The sequence below is a fragment of the Vulpes lagopus genome, chromosome 8 (genome assembly GCF_018345385.1).
Source record: "Vulpes lagopus strain Blue_001 chromosome 8, ASM1834538v1, whole genome shotgun sequence".
NCBI classification, from domain to species: domain Eukaryota; kingdom Metazoa; phylum Chordata; class Mammalia; order Carnivora; family Canidae; genus Vulpes; species Vulpes lagopus.
Window position 1 is genome coordinate 66,564,884 of NC_054831.1, and position 19,519 is coordinate 66,584,402.

The window sequence follows — 19,519 nt, forward strand, 5'->3', positions numbered from 1 at the left end:
AAGGCGATGAAAATTGAAACTGAAAAATAAAGACGAGCTAGCATTATCTGGAAGGTTCTGGCTCTTGATGAGCTCAGAATAGCAGAGCGGGCAGGAATAACATGGAAACAAAGGTCACACCATGTATGTCTCTCAAACTCTGGCATACAAGGGAGCAATGAGGGCTTTCAGCTGCTGCCTCAGCGTGTGAGCAGAAGAGGGAATCGATAATTTAGATTGCCAAGTGAACCTGAAATTAGTAAATTAATATGTGCAGATGGTAGAGGAGGTTTTTCTACAGAAGGAAGTAAAAGGGCCAAGCCCTTCCTTTGCAGCCAGTGGCATCTGAAAGTCTTTCGAGTTCTGAGGAAAATTGCAAAATGTAGGGGAGGTGGGGTTTTGGGGCTTTCTTGTTTCCCCTTTCAGGAGCTGCCCTACTTATGTCAGGGTGGGACCCCTCTTCTGTTGGAACTGGACCCTACTTAAACCAAGAGGTCTTGAATCTCATGTGCCCCCCTCACCCTAGACCCCTGCCCTCCTCAGAGCACTCTTAAAGACTGAATCGGTTTTCAAGGCCCAGACTCTTCTGGTATCACGATGGGACAGAGTGAGGGATGGGACAGGTAAAGGGGCTTTTATTTAAGTGCCTCTCAAGTCACTGCAGGTAAGTTGTCAGCTTTCTGTCCTGCCACTGGAGCCATAACAGGCCTGCACATGAGTCTAGAAGGTTTCACCATTCTTCAAAGCCATGCCAGTGACTTCTGCTACATCGTATCTGATCTGGACCCACGAAGAGATACAACCATTGCTGAAGTTGTTAATTCAAAGTGGTAAGAACATCAGGTGCCTGGTGGGTCTCACCTTTGGCTGGCTCAAGTGTCTCTTGAGAATAAGATACTCCAGAAAACAAAGAACTTACATCATATAGTATTTACAGTTGGAAGGAAACCAAGAGTGAACCGATTTTATTGATTCAGAGTTGAGAAATGAGATGATGTATGAACAAACAAGGAAGGGAGAGATGAAATAATTTTCCTAGTCACCACATTGTGCGCACCAGATCCAGGGAAGAATGCAGATTCCCTGGGTCCCTCGTTCTGCTTTTTTTCCCACGGAATGGTGAGAACTGTCTTCTAGCATGCACTAATCCTTTCAGAGACCAACTTTATCATTCGTGCATGGGGGTGCTTTCCATTTGAGCCTGAGAGATACATACCCGATCACATCTGACAGCCTGGTAGTATGAGCCTGCCAAAGATTTCTTTAACACCAAGAATTAAGGACTTGGTGAAATAAGTCATCCAGGGTGACTGGGTGGCTCAGTCAGTTAAGCGTCTGCCCGCGGTTCAGGTCATGATCCCAAGGTCCTGAGATCGAGTTCCACATCAGGCTCCCTGCTCCACGAGGAGTCTGCTTCTCCCTCTACTTCTCCCCACTGCTTATGGTCTTTCTCTCTCTCTCTCTCTCAGATAAATATATAAAATCTTTTTAAAAAATATCATCCAAAGGATGAAAGAATTAAGCTCCATAATAGGACCAGTAAGAATGTGTTACATTCTAAGGAAAAGGTAGATTTCTCTGTTGGTCAGTGAACAACTTTCAACTCAATCCCTATATAGTAGTACCTGAGTTCTAGGGAGGAAACTGGATTCTCAAAAGAATCTACTTAAGAGCAAACAGCAGGTAACAGCTGTCTCCCTACCTTAACTCCAGGGGTCAGTGGCACAGTACAAGACCAGGGTGGGAGGTGGCACTATCCATCCTCCTGTTTCTTAGTCTATATGATGCCTCTACCTGGAGTTGTGCAGTGCACAAGCAGTGCAGCTAAATACAAAGGTCTTTGTGTAGAACATTAAATTCTACTTACTGGCGGACTAGGAGTCAGAGAGATGGAGAGGAAAGGCTCAAAACCAGGAAATCTGGTGCTGAAACTTCATTTAGTCACTAAAAACTAAGAAACCTTTTCTTTTTATTATTTTCTCTTTATCATTTTACTTTTAAAATTTAAATTCAAGTTAGTAGTGTAGTATTGGTTTCAGGAGTAGAATTTAGTGATTCATCATTTACATATATCGCTTACATCCAGTGCTCATCATAAGTGTCCTCCTTAATGCCCATCACCCAGTTACTACTCCCCCCCTCTTCCCCTCCAGAAACTCTCAGTTTGTTCTCTGTAGTAAAGAATTTCTTATGGTTTGTCTCCCTCTTAAGAAACCTTAAGAAAAACATTTCAACTTTCCAGACCTCAGCTTCCTCTTCTGTGAAATGACCAGATTAGTAGTAAATTTTTGGGGTTGAAACTATGTGACTGGTTGTACCCTTCAATGTGTTTCGCCATTATACAAGGAAGAGCTATGTCCAAAGAACCAGTTTTGTGGTTTTTGTTTTGGTTCGGTTTGTTTTGTTTTTTTGTGTAGCATTCTGGCACATTTGAGAACTTTTCTGCACAATCTGCGGAGTGTTTCTCAGGAAGAGCTGTCCCAGAACAGGCATCATTTTGTACATAAGCCAGAGCTGCTGAAGCGATGGCTCAGCCACTACACCTCACAATAGACCTCTGATTAGCACCGGGGAGTCATGAGCAGGAGTTGAGTCAGCTGTACTTCCTGCTAAATACAGGACTGGGTCGTGCCTGAGCCTGACGGGACCCCCTCCCATTGACTTCAGAGAAGTAACCTCACTAGGAGATATGCACCAGGCAGCTGTGTGGTTGATCACAGGCTGTATCCCAGAGTCAGAAGACAGCATAGTGAAAGGAATTTTCTGATTTTCAATCCTCTGCCCTCTTGTCAGATGGCGTGTTCAATTTTGGGTTCAGACAGCATGGCTTCTAGAAAGGGAATATCACGCATGACTGTTCCAGGGACCTGCTCATCCCCTTGAAAACTAACTGTGTTCACAAGAACATCTTTTAGGATAGTAAGATGAGGAAAGACCATGGAAGTCTTTTCACACACCCAACAAAGGAATAATAAGACAAATGGAATTAAGCATGGACACTGAGCCCTAATTTGAGCCAAATTATCCATGTGAATGAATGCTGGCTCTGCCATTTGATAGCCATAGGATCTTGGGCAAATTACTAAACCTTCCTGTGCCTCCATTTACTTATCTTCAGGATGGGAATAATTATCTACCTGGTGAGTTATTGTGGGGATATAATTAGTTACTGTGTATAGAGTGATTAGAATAGGGTCTGGCACAAGTTAGCTTTTATGTTTGTTACAGTTCTTATAGGAATACAAGTTATGGGACGCTTGGGTGGCTCCATGGTTGAGTGTCTGCCTTTGGCTCAGGTAGTGATCTGGGGATCCCAGATCGAGTCCCTCATCAGGAAGGGCCTGCTTCTCCCTCTGCCTATATCACTGCCTCTCACTCTGTGTCTCTCATGAATAAATAAATAAAATATTCTGAAAAAAAAAAGAATACAAGGTATGAGGCACGCATCAAACTGTTTTTCCTAAATAAAATGACCATTTGTTGCGAGTCTGGGTGGCTTAGTTGGTTAAGTGTCTGCCTTCAGTTCAGGTCATGATCTCAGGGTACTGGGATCAAGTCTCACATCCGGCTCCCTGCTCAGTGTGGAGCCTGTGTCTCCCTATCCCTCTTTCTCTCCCCCCTGCTCATGTGCTCTCTCGTGCTCTCTCTCTATCTATCTCTCTCTCTCTTGCTCACTTTCTCATAAATAAATAAAATCTTTTAAAAATTAAAAAAAATTTTTAAAATAAAACGACCATTTGTTTCAGCAAAATATATTAAATAAGAGTTTATTCTCTGGCTTATTTGAAATAATAGGCTTTGCCACATCCTAAGTATCAAAATCTATTCCTGAACTTTCTATTCTTTCATGTTTATTTGAAGGTCTACTCTTGAACCAGTAGCATGCTGTTTATATTATTAAAATAGGTTTTCATAATTTGTATAGTTCTTCCCTTTATTTTAGTTCTAAATTATCTTAGTCATTTGCCTTTATTATTTTTCTCTTTTTCTTTTAAAGATTTTACTAATTCACTTGAGAGAAAGAGCGAGAGAACACAATATATGTGAGGAGGGGAAGGATCAGAGGGCAAGAGAGAATCGCAAGCACACTCCCTGCTGAGCATGGAGCCTGGCTCAGGGCTCCATTCCATGACTCTGAGATCATGATCTGAGCCAAAACCAAGAGTGAGATGCTCAACCAACTGCACCACCCAGGTGTTCTGCCCTTATTATTTTTCTAATAGTACAGAAAAGAAAACTACAAATCAATTTCACATATGAATATTGATGCAAACACTTGCAATAATAGCAAAAACCTCAAATATTATTAGAATTTCTTTAACCTGAAAAATTTTTAAAATAATATTTGATATCCATTATATTCCAGGTAATTATGTATTTTCCAGCTACTCAAATTTTTCTTTTAGTTATCTAAGTATGCATTAAAAATGTTTAATAATAAATCTTCTAAAAAAAAAAATAAAAAAAATAAATCTTCTACCTTTATTGTTAAATTGATTTATTGTTGGTTTTGTCATTATAGTTTAATTGGCATTTGTTTCCCTGTCATACATTCTAACTAGTTATTGCCCATGTATAGGGAAGTTGTCCATTAATGCTATGTATTTATATTTTAATTAAGTGAGTCTCTCTTTTCTTAATTCTAGTATGTTTTCCTTCTTTATTTTCTGCCCTTGAGCTTTCCAGATAATCATATTATTCATAAATAATGAAAAATTGGTGTCCAAATTCTAGCTTGTCCATTGCCATCATTCCTGACTAGCCAATACAAGAAATGGTAAATAGTAAATAATATTAATCCTCCCAGACATCTTTCTTCTTTCCCTGACTTAATGATTATGTGCCTATGTTGTTTCATCATTAAAAATGTTGTTTGTGTTGAGATATACTTGATAAACTATGTGATATAAATATTTTTCAAAATTTAGCTAATGCAACAATTAAAAGAATAAGTACAGGGGTTAAGTTTCTAAATGCCGTTTTACTGTCTGATAATTTTCTCCTTTTTAATCTACTTATGAAATGTGATATATTTGCATACATTAAATGATCTTGATATTCTGATAAGAAAAAGATTATGACATCCTATTACTTTGTGATATTGATGAATGAGATGTATTAATTTTAACTTGGAAATTTTTACATTCATGATAATATATATCACTGAACTTTAAATAAGTTTATGCTGGCTAGTCTACAGCCATACCACCCTGAATGCGCCCGGTCTCATCTGATCTCGGAAGCTAAGCAGGGTTGGGCCTGGTTAGTACTTGGATGGGATTCCGCCTGGGAATACCGGGTGCTGTAGGCTTTAAAAAAAAAAAAAAATTATACTGGCTATCTCAGACTTATAATTCACTTCTGTGAGAGAATCATGAAAGGATTTTTTAAAGATTCTTTTCTCTCTCTTCATGCTCTTGATCACTTTGTATAGCAAAATAGTTAACTGTTTTTGAAAATATTTTAAGAAAGAACCGGTAACATTATATGGGGCCAGAGCCTTTGTGGAGACAATTCTTTTCTTACAATATTTAAATCTTTCTCCAATATCATTGGTCTATTTCTTGAGTTAATTTTGGTACTTTATAGTTTTTATTTTTTTTTAATTTATGATAGTCATACAGAGAGAGAGAGAGAGAGGCAGAGACAGGCAGAGGGAGAAGCAGGCTCCATGCACCTGGAGCCCGACGTGGGATTCGATCCCGGGTCTCCAGGATCGCGCCCTGGGCCAAAGGCAGGTGCTAAACCACTGTGCCACCCAGGGATCCCAGTACTTTATAGTTTTTAAAGGAACTTTTCATATACATAATATTTTGTTATAATCATAACTGTCATTCCACCAATACTACATTATTTTGGTTTCACATTTGCTATATTTGTGTTTTGCTTTTCTTTAATGGCACAGATATGTCTACCACCCCCACCCCAACTTAAAACAAGAAAATCCCTTGATTTATTTACATTCTTTTTGCCTCTTTCCTTTTCAATAATTTCTGCTTTTATTTCAGCTTTTTCAGGTTTCCTTATATTCTGTTCGTATTACTTTTCTAGTGTAAATCATTTAACACAAAGAATTTGTCTCTGAGTATAGCTCTTGTCTCATGATATAGGTATGATTTGTAATATTCTTGTCATCTTCTTGATACCTCACATTTTTTTTCTTTGGCCCTGATTACATAGATACAACTTATTCCAAATTGTCAAGTTGTATTGAAAAGTATAACTGAAACGTGACATAAAGTATAAGCTGGAGTAATCATTTTGCACATTTGTAAGCTGGTGAGTGGAGAAAACAGTTTCTCAAAGAGATAAAAGGAATAGAATCAGAAATCTGCCAAAAAAAAAAAAAATTCCAAGTGTCTCTAATGTAATAGAACCAGGGACTATTTAAGAGCCATCAGAGTAAACCACAACAGATTAGACCTTGTCCTTTTGACCTCTCCACCGCTTCATCTCTCAACACTTCCAGGCCATACCAATAATTAAATATTCCACAATGTTAATAAAATAAAGAATGACTCCCATTTATTAAGTGCTTATTCTTGACTTTAAGGTTATATAATTTGTAAAATGACACAAAGCAAGTACATGGCCGGGCCAGGATTAAAAACCCGATTGGGTTAACTCTCACCAGTGCTTTAAACCAGTAAACGTGGATGTCTCCCTAAGACTTGGATTCAGATTCCAATGTTCCCTGAAGAGCAATGTCTGGTTGATGAAATGTCTAGTTATGTAAACATAAATGCTAGGTGTAGTCAACAAAAGAGTTGAAATTGCTGTTCAGGCTTCTACTAACGCCCACGAGGTCCAGGAAAGAACAACTCTCAAATCAGCTATTTACACACTACAGATGGACAGGGGCAGGGGAAAAAATGTATTTTCATCATCATGAAAATGGATGCATACGAAAAACTTCTTAAAAAATTTCTGACTCATCATGCCTTTCAAAATCCTCTCTATATACCTAGTTGCATTCCAGTATGTTGACAGTAATTTTCACATTTTCAGTGACTTTTTGCCTCCAACAGTACAGATAATACAAATTTTACTTATATAAGCAAAATTACCTCCATCATGACTTCAACTGTAATAACCCGCCAGCAGTGAATATTAACTAAACATTTTACTCCACCACCTCCCACGGTTGCTGCTTACCTCAAAGCAAAGGATTAGCCACAAGACTTGCTGTGTGAATTCTTGCCTTATGATGCATTTGATATATTTCAAAACCCTTTCACATAACAGCTTATAAATGCATCTCCTGACAACCGTCCTGCACACTCACCGATCATGTGAAAACCAATAATTAAAGAAAATAAAGACTGTAACATTGACCACATGACACTAGAGGTCAGGGCCTCAGGAAGTGGCAAGGACTCCGTTGACTCCAAGGTTTGTTTTTTATTTTCCATGATCAGTTCACATCTGAGGTATAGACCGAGCTCATTGCAGATTTTCATTCTGAAAAGTCAATGTCCAAGGGCATATTTTAAATTAATCAAATCTGTTTCAGAGAGATAAGCTAAATTAATTCTTTAAAAGGAGAATGTGAAATGCAAACTTACGTATTCAGCCTTATATTTAGCTTCAAGAAGTAGCCTTACGTAACCCCGAAGTGGATTTAAATGACTAAAACCCAATGTCAAGTTTGAAGCTGATATTAAGTCTCTTAAAAGAACACACTGCTATAATTTTCCAAAGTCATAGATTGCACTCAATATGTTTCTAATTGTTTCATGCATTCATGTCATAATTTAAATTATGAGAGTGATGTTAAATCAATAAACATGTAATAAACACCCATATGTACTATGGATATAGAAAAGGGATATAGGATATAGCTTGTCTACCTCTTGAGTAAAGTCTTGCTGAAGATGAAAGACTTAGCCACATGGAAACAGATAAAAGAAAATTATATAGAAATGATTCAAAATTCATAGTTTCTGAAGATTCTAATAGACCCTTACAATCTCTGAGACATCTGCTTGCCTCTGCCCCCTTTTTTTTTAGTCATGGCCTGAAGCCTTAATCCTTTTGATCTAACTACAGCCTACAGAAACCTTAAATTGAGGCACATTTTCATTGCCAAATGGGAGACTTCAATTATCCCTTGAACCTAGTTTTACTAAAAGATGAACACACAAGCCTAAGAAGCCTATAAAAAAGAAGAGCGTCCAGGTGGCTCAGTCAGTTGGGTGTCCTACTCTTGATTTCAGCTCAGGTCATGATCTCTTAGGGTCATGAGATCCAGCCCTACCCCCACCCCTTCACTGGGCTCCCTGCTGAACAGAGAATCTGCTTGAGATTCTCTCTCCCTTGCCCTCTGCACCTACCCTGCCCCAATAAATAAGTAAATAATCTCTAAAAAAGAGAAAACAAGAGAAGTATCTGGAGTCATTTCAATTGGTAGCAAACTTCCTTCAGCAAATACCCTAAAATATTTAGCTATCCATTGATTTATTAACCACGGGGAACTTGAGGGTTTCTAGGCTTTAGAAACCTCAGGCTTCTGATAATGTTGTCTCAGTGCCCACCGAAGTATTTAGCACCGAAGTACTTAGTATGTGCTAAATACAGAGACTTTTAATATTCTCTGCTTACTTGAAAAAAAAAAAAGAATGAAAAGTGTCTTTTTTGATAGCAGTGCTAAAATATAAAACAAGTTACTACAGTCTAAGTTTGGATAAAGTATCTTTTGATTCTTCTAAGTAAGCAAAAGACTACATTTAAGGCTATAATCCATAAAGTTATTTCCAGTGTTTGCTTTTGATAGTGGGTTGTACCATAGATCAACAAATTCTTATATATCAGAAAAATGATGAAGAAAGATTGCTGTCTACTTTGGGCTTTTTATGTACAATATGGAGATTAGATAATTTTTGCAAATGTAGTAAGATTCCAACTGGTGAAAAAAAATCTCCTAATTTAGGTAAAGAAAGGTTATTACTTCTGGCCTTTCCCCCTGGTTTCCAGGTTATTATCACTCCTATTGAAGTTTTCATGTCCAGAGCTACAAACTCTCATCTTTCAAATTTAGGGTTAGCAATGAAATAAAATATATAAAATATATTATATTATAAATTATTAAATTATAAATTATTATATATATTATAAAATATAAAAATATAAAATGCCACTGGTATATCCCAATATTTTTGTTTTTTTATAGTAACAGTAGTCCCTGATAATAGAGCTCTCTGTGGCCCACAAAATAAAGTGACTTTTTAGAGTCTGAAACAAAACTAACTTCTAGTTGATCAAGTGAAATTAAAAGATCAATTAATGGGGGCACCTGGGTGGCTCAGTGGTTGAGTGTCTGCTTTTGGCTTAGGTCGTGATCCCAGGCTCCTGGGATCGAGTCCCACATCCGGTTCCCTGAAGGGAGCCTGCTTCTCCCTCTGCCTGTGTCTCTGCCTCTCTCTGTGTGTCCCTCATGAATAAATAAATGAAATCTTTAAAAAAAATCAATTAATGATCACAGATATTCCACAGTCTGAACATTTGTCTCCCCCAAATTTATAAGTTGAAACCTAATTCCCAATGTGACTATATTTGGAGATGGTGCCTTTGAGAGGTGATTAGGTCATAAAGGTAGAGCTCTCATGAGTGAGGTTAGACTTCAGGGGCCCCTTGCTTCTTCTGTCATGTGATGACACAGTGAGAAGATAGTTTTCACCAGATACTGCATCTGCTGGAGCCTTGATCTGGGACATTCCACTTTCCAGAACTGTGAGAAATAAGTATTTCACATTTAAGCCACCCAGTACAGAATCAATGGTATTTGTTAGAACTGCCTGAACAAACTAAGACAAGATAATGTAAAGATTCCCAAAGCAATGAGGTGAGTATAGATAATCCCTCCTTGATTACACAATACATCAAAAGCTAATTTTTCTGTTGCTACATCTCAGCAGTCAGCATGGGCTCCCCCTCCATAACCATAATGGCCATTACTAGTGAACCCTCAGCAGCTCCACTGTGGATGATCCCATACCACAGGCAAAAATTGTAAGCAATTGCCACCTGGAAGCCTGGACATACTAAAAGCATGTCATTATAGCAATCATTTTCCTGGAGGTTGCTATGGTTTCTGTGCTACACTATTTCCTTTCTCTATAGTTGGATGATTTGAGTTAATCAATGGCAAGCCACAGTATAATCATTTTCTCTTCAGAGAACACAAGAAAAAAGAACCAAGCCTGAAGTCTCCTGCACAATGTCATTGCTGACAGTTACTTTTTTGGCTACAAGAGAAGGGCATGTTCTTATTCTAAATGAAGAGCATAAAAGGAGAGCTAGGAGAAAATGGAAATCACTTTCCAATCCAGGCTAGCCTTTTGAGAAGCACCAGAAAAGCTGTTCTCCCAAATGATCTTCCTAATATTTTTTAAAGATTTATTTATTTATTTATTCATGAGAGACAGAGAGTAAGAGAGGCAGAGACACAGGCAGAGGGAGAAGCAGGCCCCATGCAGGGAGCCCAACATGGGACTCGATCCTGGGTCTCCAGGATCACACCCTGGGCTGAAGGCGACGCTAAACTGCTGAGCCACCAGGGCTGCCCATAATATTTTTTTATTATTAAGATGATCATCCAGGAGGATGTGAGGAAGAAATAGTCCCTCCTCACAAAAAATCTTGAAATTTTTTCCAAGTGAGGGAAAACAGTGAGGGCTTAGTGTTGCTCTACCTAGAGTCAATTGCTGCATCAGGTTTTTATACTTTATTGGGTATTAGTCAGAGAAAAAGCCACTACTCCACATAGTGACACACACAAATAAAATATTGGAAATAATTCTATTAAAAGAAGCAGAGAAAGAATCATCACAAGTAAAACCACAAAAGAGGCTTAGGAGATTACTCAGAAACGTGAGTATTCAAAAATTAGCACAAAATTCCCTTTCTAGTCCCAAGAGTCAGTTGGATAAAATTTAAATTTGTCACACTCATTAGATTGCAGGTGTGTTTAATAAATTTAAAATTTCAGATAGACGTTGGCAAGAGGACCGACAAGACACAAATTTCTGTCATCTTCATACAGAGCCCATTCCATTCTCTCCCCCCTCAGACAGTGGAAAGGGCATGCAAAAGTCACAGGATGGGGCTCCTAGGTGACTCAGTGGTTGAGCATCTGCCTTTGGTTCAGGTCATGATCTCAAGGTCAAGTCCAACATCAGGCTCCCCATAGGGAGCCTGCTTTTCCCTCTGCCTGTGTCTCTGACTCTTTCTCTGGGTCTCTCATGAATAAATAAATAAAATCTTAAAAAAAAAAAACAAAAAAGAAAAGAAAGAAAGAAAGTCAGTCACAGGATATGGGATCTTTTCAAAGTTGTTCCAGTCTTCTAGATTGCAGTGTCAGAGTGGATGAGTGCTGGGAATTATGAAGATGGAAGGCAAGCTTCACATTTTGAGGAACTTTGCTTTTGCATGATGAATGATTTAGAAAATATTTCTAATTGTGAAAAACACAGAAACATAAAGCTTAGCCAATTTCCATTTTACATTTTGTAAGAAGCAGTCAAGGCCAGAGTTCTGTGGTCACATCACTCCCAAAGGTTCTTATTTGAAAGGATGTGTTTAATTAAATCTGTAGGAGTTTACTTCATCTTTTTTTTTAAAGGTTCACATTTGAAAACAGGCCCATTTTGAGATAAACGTAGCTCTCCACAAAAGGGCTGTGTTCCTTGCCTAGGTGAAGAGCAATTCAGAGCCTTGGCAGACACTATGAGACCCATAAGAGAAACAACAGATTTACAGTTTCGAAAGACAATGTGGATTTAGTGTGAATATTAATTATTTTCTCCTTAATTTCTCTTATATTATTATTTTTTAATGATTGTATTAATTTATTTGAGATAGAGAGCAAGAGAGAAGGAGAAGCAGACTTCCTGCTGAGCAGGTAACACCATACAGGACTGAATCCCCGACTGGGATCATGACCTGAGGTGAAGGCGGACCCTTAACCAAATGAACCACCCAGGTTCTCCTAATTTCCCTTAGTTTAAAATAAAGATAAGATATAGATTGAAAATTTTATTACTTTAGGAAAGTGTATTAATCTGTTAGGAATCAAGGCTGCCTTTGGCTTTAGTTATTACCATTACATCCAAAAACCTACAACAGTATTACTTCCGGTTCACAAATAAGGTATGAATCCTTGATTTATATGAGAAAATGAGATTTTCTCCTTCTTTAGCTCATCAGACAGGCTGAGAACTCGTTAGACTTTGCATAAGTGAGTTTCTTCTGTTCACAATATTTTACATCCTTTGAGCACTAGAACCATACAACTTTTCCAATTGAGATTCCCTTCAAAAGTGCACAGAGTTCTTGACTAGAACATGTAATCTGTTCATTTTGAGGTCTGCACTCTTTGAACACTTTTAATGAAAACACACAGTATGCATCAGAAGTTCAAGTTCACTTGTGAAATTCAAATTTAAGGATCTTTTTTCTGTGCTAAGTCAGCTGTCATGTGTTCCTTTCAAATGCATGCACACTCAATTTCTCCTAAAGGAATGTAAGATGGTGAATATTGTTCACACTTCTGCTTGGGTTTGGAGGGTTTTTCTGGGTTTTTTTTTTTTGCAGTCTCTCTGTGACTACTTCTTTTATATTTACTTTTGTGGTCAGCTTATAAGAAAATACTTAATTATCAGAATATTTGGAAAATATAAAAAAAGTTTTTAAATGAACACTAAAAGCTACCTAGAATCACACCACTTAGCAATCACTCAGGTTAACATGGGGTATATTTCCTTTACAATTTTATACACACACACATACATATATCCAAAATACACACATATACAACAAACTCTTAATTAATGACTATATATAAACTATATATATATGACTATATATATCCCCTTTTCTCACTTATTTGATAGCATGAACATTTACCCATATCATTAAATATCCTCTTAGGTAAGTTTTTTAACAGCCACATAATATTCTAACATGTGATTGTGCCAAAATTTAATCATTCCCCATTTGTAACATTTAAAAAATATATCTTTTTTTTCTATTATTGTAAATAAATGCTCTACTGAACATCCTGATACACAAATATCTAGTCATATCTCTAATCCACTCACTAATAAAAGTTATAATAAAAGGTATTAAAGAATCAAAAGAAAGAACGTTATGGAGACTCTTTTTACATTCATCTGTATAATCTTGCTGTATCCATTTTGAGAGATGTTATAATTATCAATATCACCAACAGTTTGTGAATGCCCTCTCAACCCATCTTCATTAGCAATGAGTAGTATCATTTAAACATTTTTACATCTTGACTTTTGAAAAATCTATCTAACTGGCATTGAAATGTCCATTTCTTGTACTATTGGCATAGTTGAACAGTCTTTGCAATTTTTTTAAAGATTTAATTTATTTGAGAGAGACAGAGAGCACACAAGCGGGGGCGGGGGTAGGGCAGAGAGACAAGCAGACTCTTTGCTAAGTGGGGAGCCCAGCACAGGGCTTACTGAGATCATGACCTGAACTAAAAATCAAGAGTCAGCTACTTAACCACCCCTCTTCACAATTTTATTAATTATTTTTTATCTTTTTCCTTTGTGAATTATTGGTCCATAACTTTTCACTTTTTGTTGTTTGACTGTATTCTTACTATAGAAGATTTTTCTAGTAAGGATATTAATCCTTAGTCTGTCATATTTATTGCAACTATTTTATTCTTATTTGACATTAATCTTTTGGTTTCTAAGAATATTGATGTAAATGATTTCACATTCTATACCATCAGTTTCAAAAAGTTTCTTTGTGATTTCTCTAATCACTTTTATGTTTAGAAAGCTTTTTCACATGCCAATATCTACTAGATTTTAAGTCTTACATGATTTCATTTTATATTTTTCTCTTGAATACAGCTAGACTTCTTTATTTTAAGATGAAAATAAAATATAGAATCTAATTTACTGACTAAATAGCTTACTAATATAATGGTCTCAACACTATGTCTTGACTATTCCTTTCTTTATCCATTGAGTTATATTATTTTAATCATATATATTTTTTATATCTTGAGATTTCTTTCTGTGCAGTGTTATGCTATGCTGATCTATGTCCTTATAAATCTACTCATTTAACAGATTATTCTGCAGGTCTGTTATGTGCCAGGTATCATTTTTGGCAATGGAGATAGAGCAGAAGTAACACACACAAGAACTCCTCCCCTTTTGGAGCTTACATTCTGGCATGGGGAAGAGATTAACAAATACAAGATGGATAAGTAAAATATATACTGTGCTAGGTAGTAATGAGTGCTCTGTAGAGAAAAATAAAGCAAAGAGAAAGGACAGGAGGCTTGTGTGTGAAGGAAGATTAGCAATTACTAGCTCACTAGCAGACATCCCGTTGTAACTCCCTCCCCAGCTGAAGGACATAAAATATCTTGAAACAGGAAAGACTCGTGTCTTGGGTAATATCAGAGAATATTCTAGTGGTGAGGGCAGTACCCAGACTAGTTCTATGGTAAAATAAGATTGATTTGTACACTAACATACTATTTTATCCTTATTTGATGTTATAAAATTTGATGTTATATAATTTTTTCCCCTAGGATTGACTATGCGACCACTGCAGGAGCTTCTGGATTTTATTACCTCCTTGCACAGAGCCCTATAAACAGCTCTTGGTTGATAAAAAAGAAAAAAGAAAAAAAAAGAAAAAGAAAAAAGCTGCTTGGTTTATGGATAGGGGTTCCCAGGTAATCAGACAACATCCTGTTTGGAAGGCTGCCCCTCGGATCAATGAAGGCAAAAATAAGCTCCAAGGGGTGACTTGCATGATGTTTTCTCTATGTTTGGGTTTTTAATCAACTCATGGGCAGTAGTCAATGGCCTATCCATATGTTTAGGCAGAATGGGAGGGAAAACCTGATCTACTAAAGGATGCCTATGTGAGAAACAGCTCTATGGAGGTCACTATGGGAATTTGAGGGGTGCACTAAATTAACACATGTTGATGCCCATCTGAAGAACCTCCTTTCGGGAAAGAAAGTAATTTGAGCTGGCGAGTGGATGTTTCATTGTACTCAACTGAGATGGTCACCTGGATCCATGAAATGGCAGGATATTGAAGGGTTGTAGCAATGCAGAGATAAGTTGCTACAACGGAGTGAATATTTGTGTCCTGCTACAATTCATGTGCTGAAATCCTAACCCCCAGTGTAATCCACTTAAGAGGTGGAGCCTTTGGGAGGTGATTAGGCCACAAGGGTGGAATACTCATAAATGGGATTGGTGCCTTCATAAGAGGGACCTCACAGAGCCCTCTCATCTCTTTCTGCCACATGAGGACACATGAGAAGCTGACAGTCTGCAGCCTGGAAGAGGTCCTCACCAGCACCCTGATGTTGGACTTCCAGCCTCCAGAACTATGAAAAATACATTTCTGGTATACTCAGTCTATGGTACTTTGTGACAGGAGCCTGAACTAAGATAGTTGAATCTAGACATATTCTTCTTATACTCTGACTCACAAAATAAATGTCCTGTTTACCAACAAGAGTCAGAGCCTGCAAATGACCTGGGGTAGATTTCCAGAGGGGGAAGTTGCTGCACAGAGCTGCCAGATTGATGTGATATCAGCTACCAGTGAGTTCTGACGGAAACAGATACTTACTCTGGGCTGGACTTCATAGACCTGGTGGTGGGTGGAGCGGCTCAGGGTACCATAAGAGAACTGGATCTGAAGATACTGTACCAATTAAGACTTCTGAGTTACACTACGTTGGCCCAAGGAATTCACTTTCATCCTCTTTTCTCAGAAAAGAACAAAAATAAGGGTTGGTAGTTTCTGTCCGTTTTATCCAGCTGGGAAGAGCATAGAGGAAAATTCTGGAAAGAAAAGGTAATGTATTTCATCTGACACTCTTGTCAAGATGCCTATAGACATGGGGCACCAGGACCCAAATTCCCTAGTGAGTCTTCCTACAGCCATGGCTGCCCCTGCTGCCACCAGTGGTCCTGGGCAACCTTATCCCTGAACAAATTGCTTCCAAAGGGATGTGTGCCGAAAACTGAGAAGGAGCTAGAAGATGCTGGTCCTTCCTGTTGTCCTTGAGACTGAGAAGGTGCAAGTAGAGTGGCACAGCTACCTCCAGGTCTCACATGGGGCTGTGAGGAGGAACGTCAAGGTCTCTACCTTCAATTCCTGGAAAGATCTAGACTGCTGCTGCTATATTTGACCTGCCTTGGTGGGAGAAGTTCAAAAAGCCAAAAGGTTGGAACTGCTCATTATTTAGATTTTTTTAAACTGTGGATTTTGTTTAAAAAGACTTCAGTTTTTGTTTTTTGTTGTTGTTTTTGTTGTTGTTGTTGTTTTGTTTTGTTTTTTAACTATGTAAACCTAGTGGAGAGAATTCTCTCCACATTTTCTCATGGGAGAGATTCCCAGCTTGCAACTGTGCCCTCCACACAATCCTGACTTACTTCTATCTTCACTCCAAAACCAGAATGTAGCCTGCAGATGGTTACTCCGACTCTGGCCCTTTCACTCAACTACTCCTCAAAGGAAGACCTTCTCACTGTCCCATTGTGGGGAGGAACTAATGACATTGGAAGGATGTACCCTTGACCATTAATGACCATTTTGTTTTGTTTTGAAAAAATGGAGATATTGAGGAAGAACACACACACAATATGAAATACAAAATACAATACAGCTGTAGTATAAAAAAAAAAACAAATCCCCAGGGAAAGCACATGGATTATTAGACCACTAAGAACAATTTCCACCACCACCATGAGTTGTTTCAGTGGGAGGAGTGACAAGAGGACTAGAAACTGTCTTTAGTCACCCACCAGTGAACTGCAGAAAACCCAAGGCTTGACCATGATTTGATTAGGGGTAATCAAATATTGCTAATTGGTTCATTTAAAGTATTTATATTTTATTAAATGAACATATATTCATTTAAAATATTTATACTTATCTAAAATATTCATATACACAATAGTTGCAAAAAATATATGAATTAACTAATTAATGACAACTGAAAAAAATTCTCAAAGTTTGCTAAATTACTTTCCAAACAGTTGTGAAGCTCATAGGAAATGGCACAAGTTGTAACTCTCCATAAAGCACTGCATTATCCTTTTAAGTCCAATTATCATTAAGTACAATCGCAGAGTTGAATACTATTTTAAAAGTTTCTTGATTTGTAAGTTTAATTTGGTTTCTACATCTAAGATTGGTCTTTCACAGGAAACATTTGCTAAAAAGAATTACAATCTATGGTGAGAAAAGCAACACAATTTTTTAATCTTTTAATAATTTGTGGCCTTTTTTTTACTTTTTATGCATGAAAAATCAGTCAATATGGGGGTGCCTGGGTGGTATAGTCGGTAGGACATCCGACTCTTGGTTTGCACTCAGGTCATGGTCTCAAGGCCCTGGGATCAAGCCCTGTGTCAGGTTCTGCACTTGACACTGAGTCTGCTTGAGGTTCCCTCTCTCCTTCTCCCTCTACCCTTCCGCATCCACTCCTGCACATCCATGCGTGTTTTCTCTCTTTCAAATAAATAAATAAATCCTTAAAAATAATAAAGAAAAGAAAAATCAGTCAATATGTTGTTACTGGAATACTCCGGACACCCTAGACTAGTTTCAGGTGATGCACAAGACAGATCCTGCAGCTCTGATGGGAAATTATACCAAACCCACTAAACTAGTAACTTGCTATACTGATCACTTTTCTTGGAAGCATTCACTTTCCAGCCTTTAGTGAGAAGTATGTTTTACTTTCCTTCAAGCTCTTTAGTTGTTCCAGGATGCTTGCCCCTTTGTTTCTAAATGCCTTATCTTAGACCTCATCGCTACTCATTCTTAACTGTACCGTCTTACACAAATACAATGCAAGTTGCACGTGCAATTTTAAATTTTTTGGTAGCCATATTAAAAAGAAACAGATTCAGGTGAAATCATTTTTCATAATATATTTTTGTAACCAATATATCCAAAATGTTATCATTTCAATATTTAATCAATATAAAAATTACCAAGATAGTTCACATTCTTTTTTTTTTTCATACTAAGTCTTCAAACTCTGGTATATATTTTACACTTAAAGCACATCTCAATTTAGACTATTCTTATTTCAAGTGCTCAAAAGCCACACATGCTTCATGGCCACTGTACTGCACAGTGCAGGTCTGTAACTCCATTCTAGGTGATCTCATCTGTTACTATAAACTCCCAAATCTTTGTCTTAAGCATAGATATTTCTTTTGAGCTCCAAACTTACATGTAGGATGGCCAAAGAAACATGCCATACAGACACCTGGAATTTTTAAAAAGTTAATGTAAATATGATATCATTTATGCTATTCAATGATATTTTAGTTTCCCTCTTTCTGGCACATGGTAGGATTGTACGTTCCTGCACCTTTGAGCTTAGGTGTAGATATGTGACTTTCTTGGGCTAATGAAATTTGAGCCAAAGCAATGTATGTCATTTCAAGACAAAAGCTTTTAAGGATCATGGCTGATATACAATGATCCTTTGCTCTGAAATAGACCATAGATGCGGGGAGGGTGAGGTCTCCAACCAGCAACATCACCGAGCATGGAGCAGAGTCCCAGGTGTCACTGTTAGTATGCACTGTGGTCGAGAAATAAAGTTCAACTTTAAAGTCAGTGAAATTTTAATAATTAATTAATTAATTAATTAAGTCAGTGAAATTTAAGAATCCTATGGTGCTGTGGCATAACCTAATCTACACTGATTAATACAGTTAGCAACATTACATCTAGACCTAGTGACCTATGACTTCATTTTTGACAACTGAGTGACCACACAGGGGAACAAAAGTAAAGTCCACTGACACTACAATTTGCCAAGTAAATTTGCCAAATAAGGTACTAAAGGGTCATCAGAGAAAAACATGAATTGGGGGGTGGGGGAAACTCTCTTCAAGGAAATCAAGAAGAAAACTAGCCTATCTTACAGTTACTGTGGTAGAGAGAGGTGAAATCTCACATAATTCAGTTTTCACTTGAAATTCACAATCCTTGAGCCAGTTGCTGTGTGGTAGTACTTAGCTCTACCCCTACCTTACTGAGCGCTCCTCTAGCTTGCCTGGAGCTATGATCTTGAAAACTACGTTTCCCAGATTGTCTTGCCACTTGGTTAATGATTGAGTTCTACCAAAAGAAAGTGCTGGTAGAAGAGTGGAAGATAGGAAAAAAGAAGAAGTTGTTTTTCTCCAGGCTTGAGCAGTAATAGTGTGTGGCTTCAGGAAACTTCATGATGTACTTCAGGAAGAAAAGGAAGAATCCCAGCATGAAAGTCAGAAGCAACAAGAGAAAAGAAAATGGTAAACAAATGGATAAATATTTTAAAAAATTTTTCTTTATTCATTTGAGAGAGAGAGAGAGAGAGAGAGAGAGAGAGAGAATGAGAGAGAGTACAAGTAGTGGGAAGTCAGAGGCAGAGAGAGAAGCAGACTCCCCATCGAGCAGGGAGCCTGACTCAGGGCTTGATCCCAGGACTCCAGGATCATGACCTGAGCCA

General features: G+C 37.7%; 1 non-coding gene across 1 annotated transcript; it reads left to right on the plus strand.

Moving 5' to 3' along the window:
* The first annotated feature begins 5,171 nt into the window (after nt 1-5,171).
* Nucleotides 5,172-5,290, plus strand: LOC121498396. Its single transcript, XR_005989774.1, has one exon. It is a non-coding gene; the product is annotated as a 5S ribosomal RNA (ribosomal RNA).
* The last annotated feature ends 14,229 nt before the right edge of the window (nt 5,291-19,519 follow it).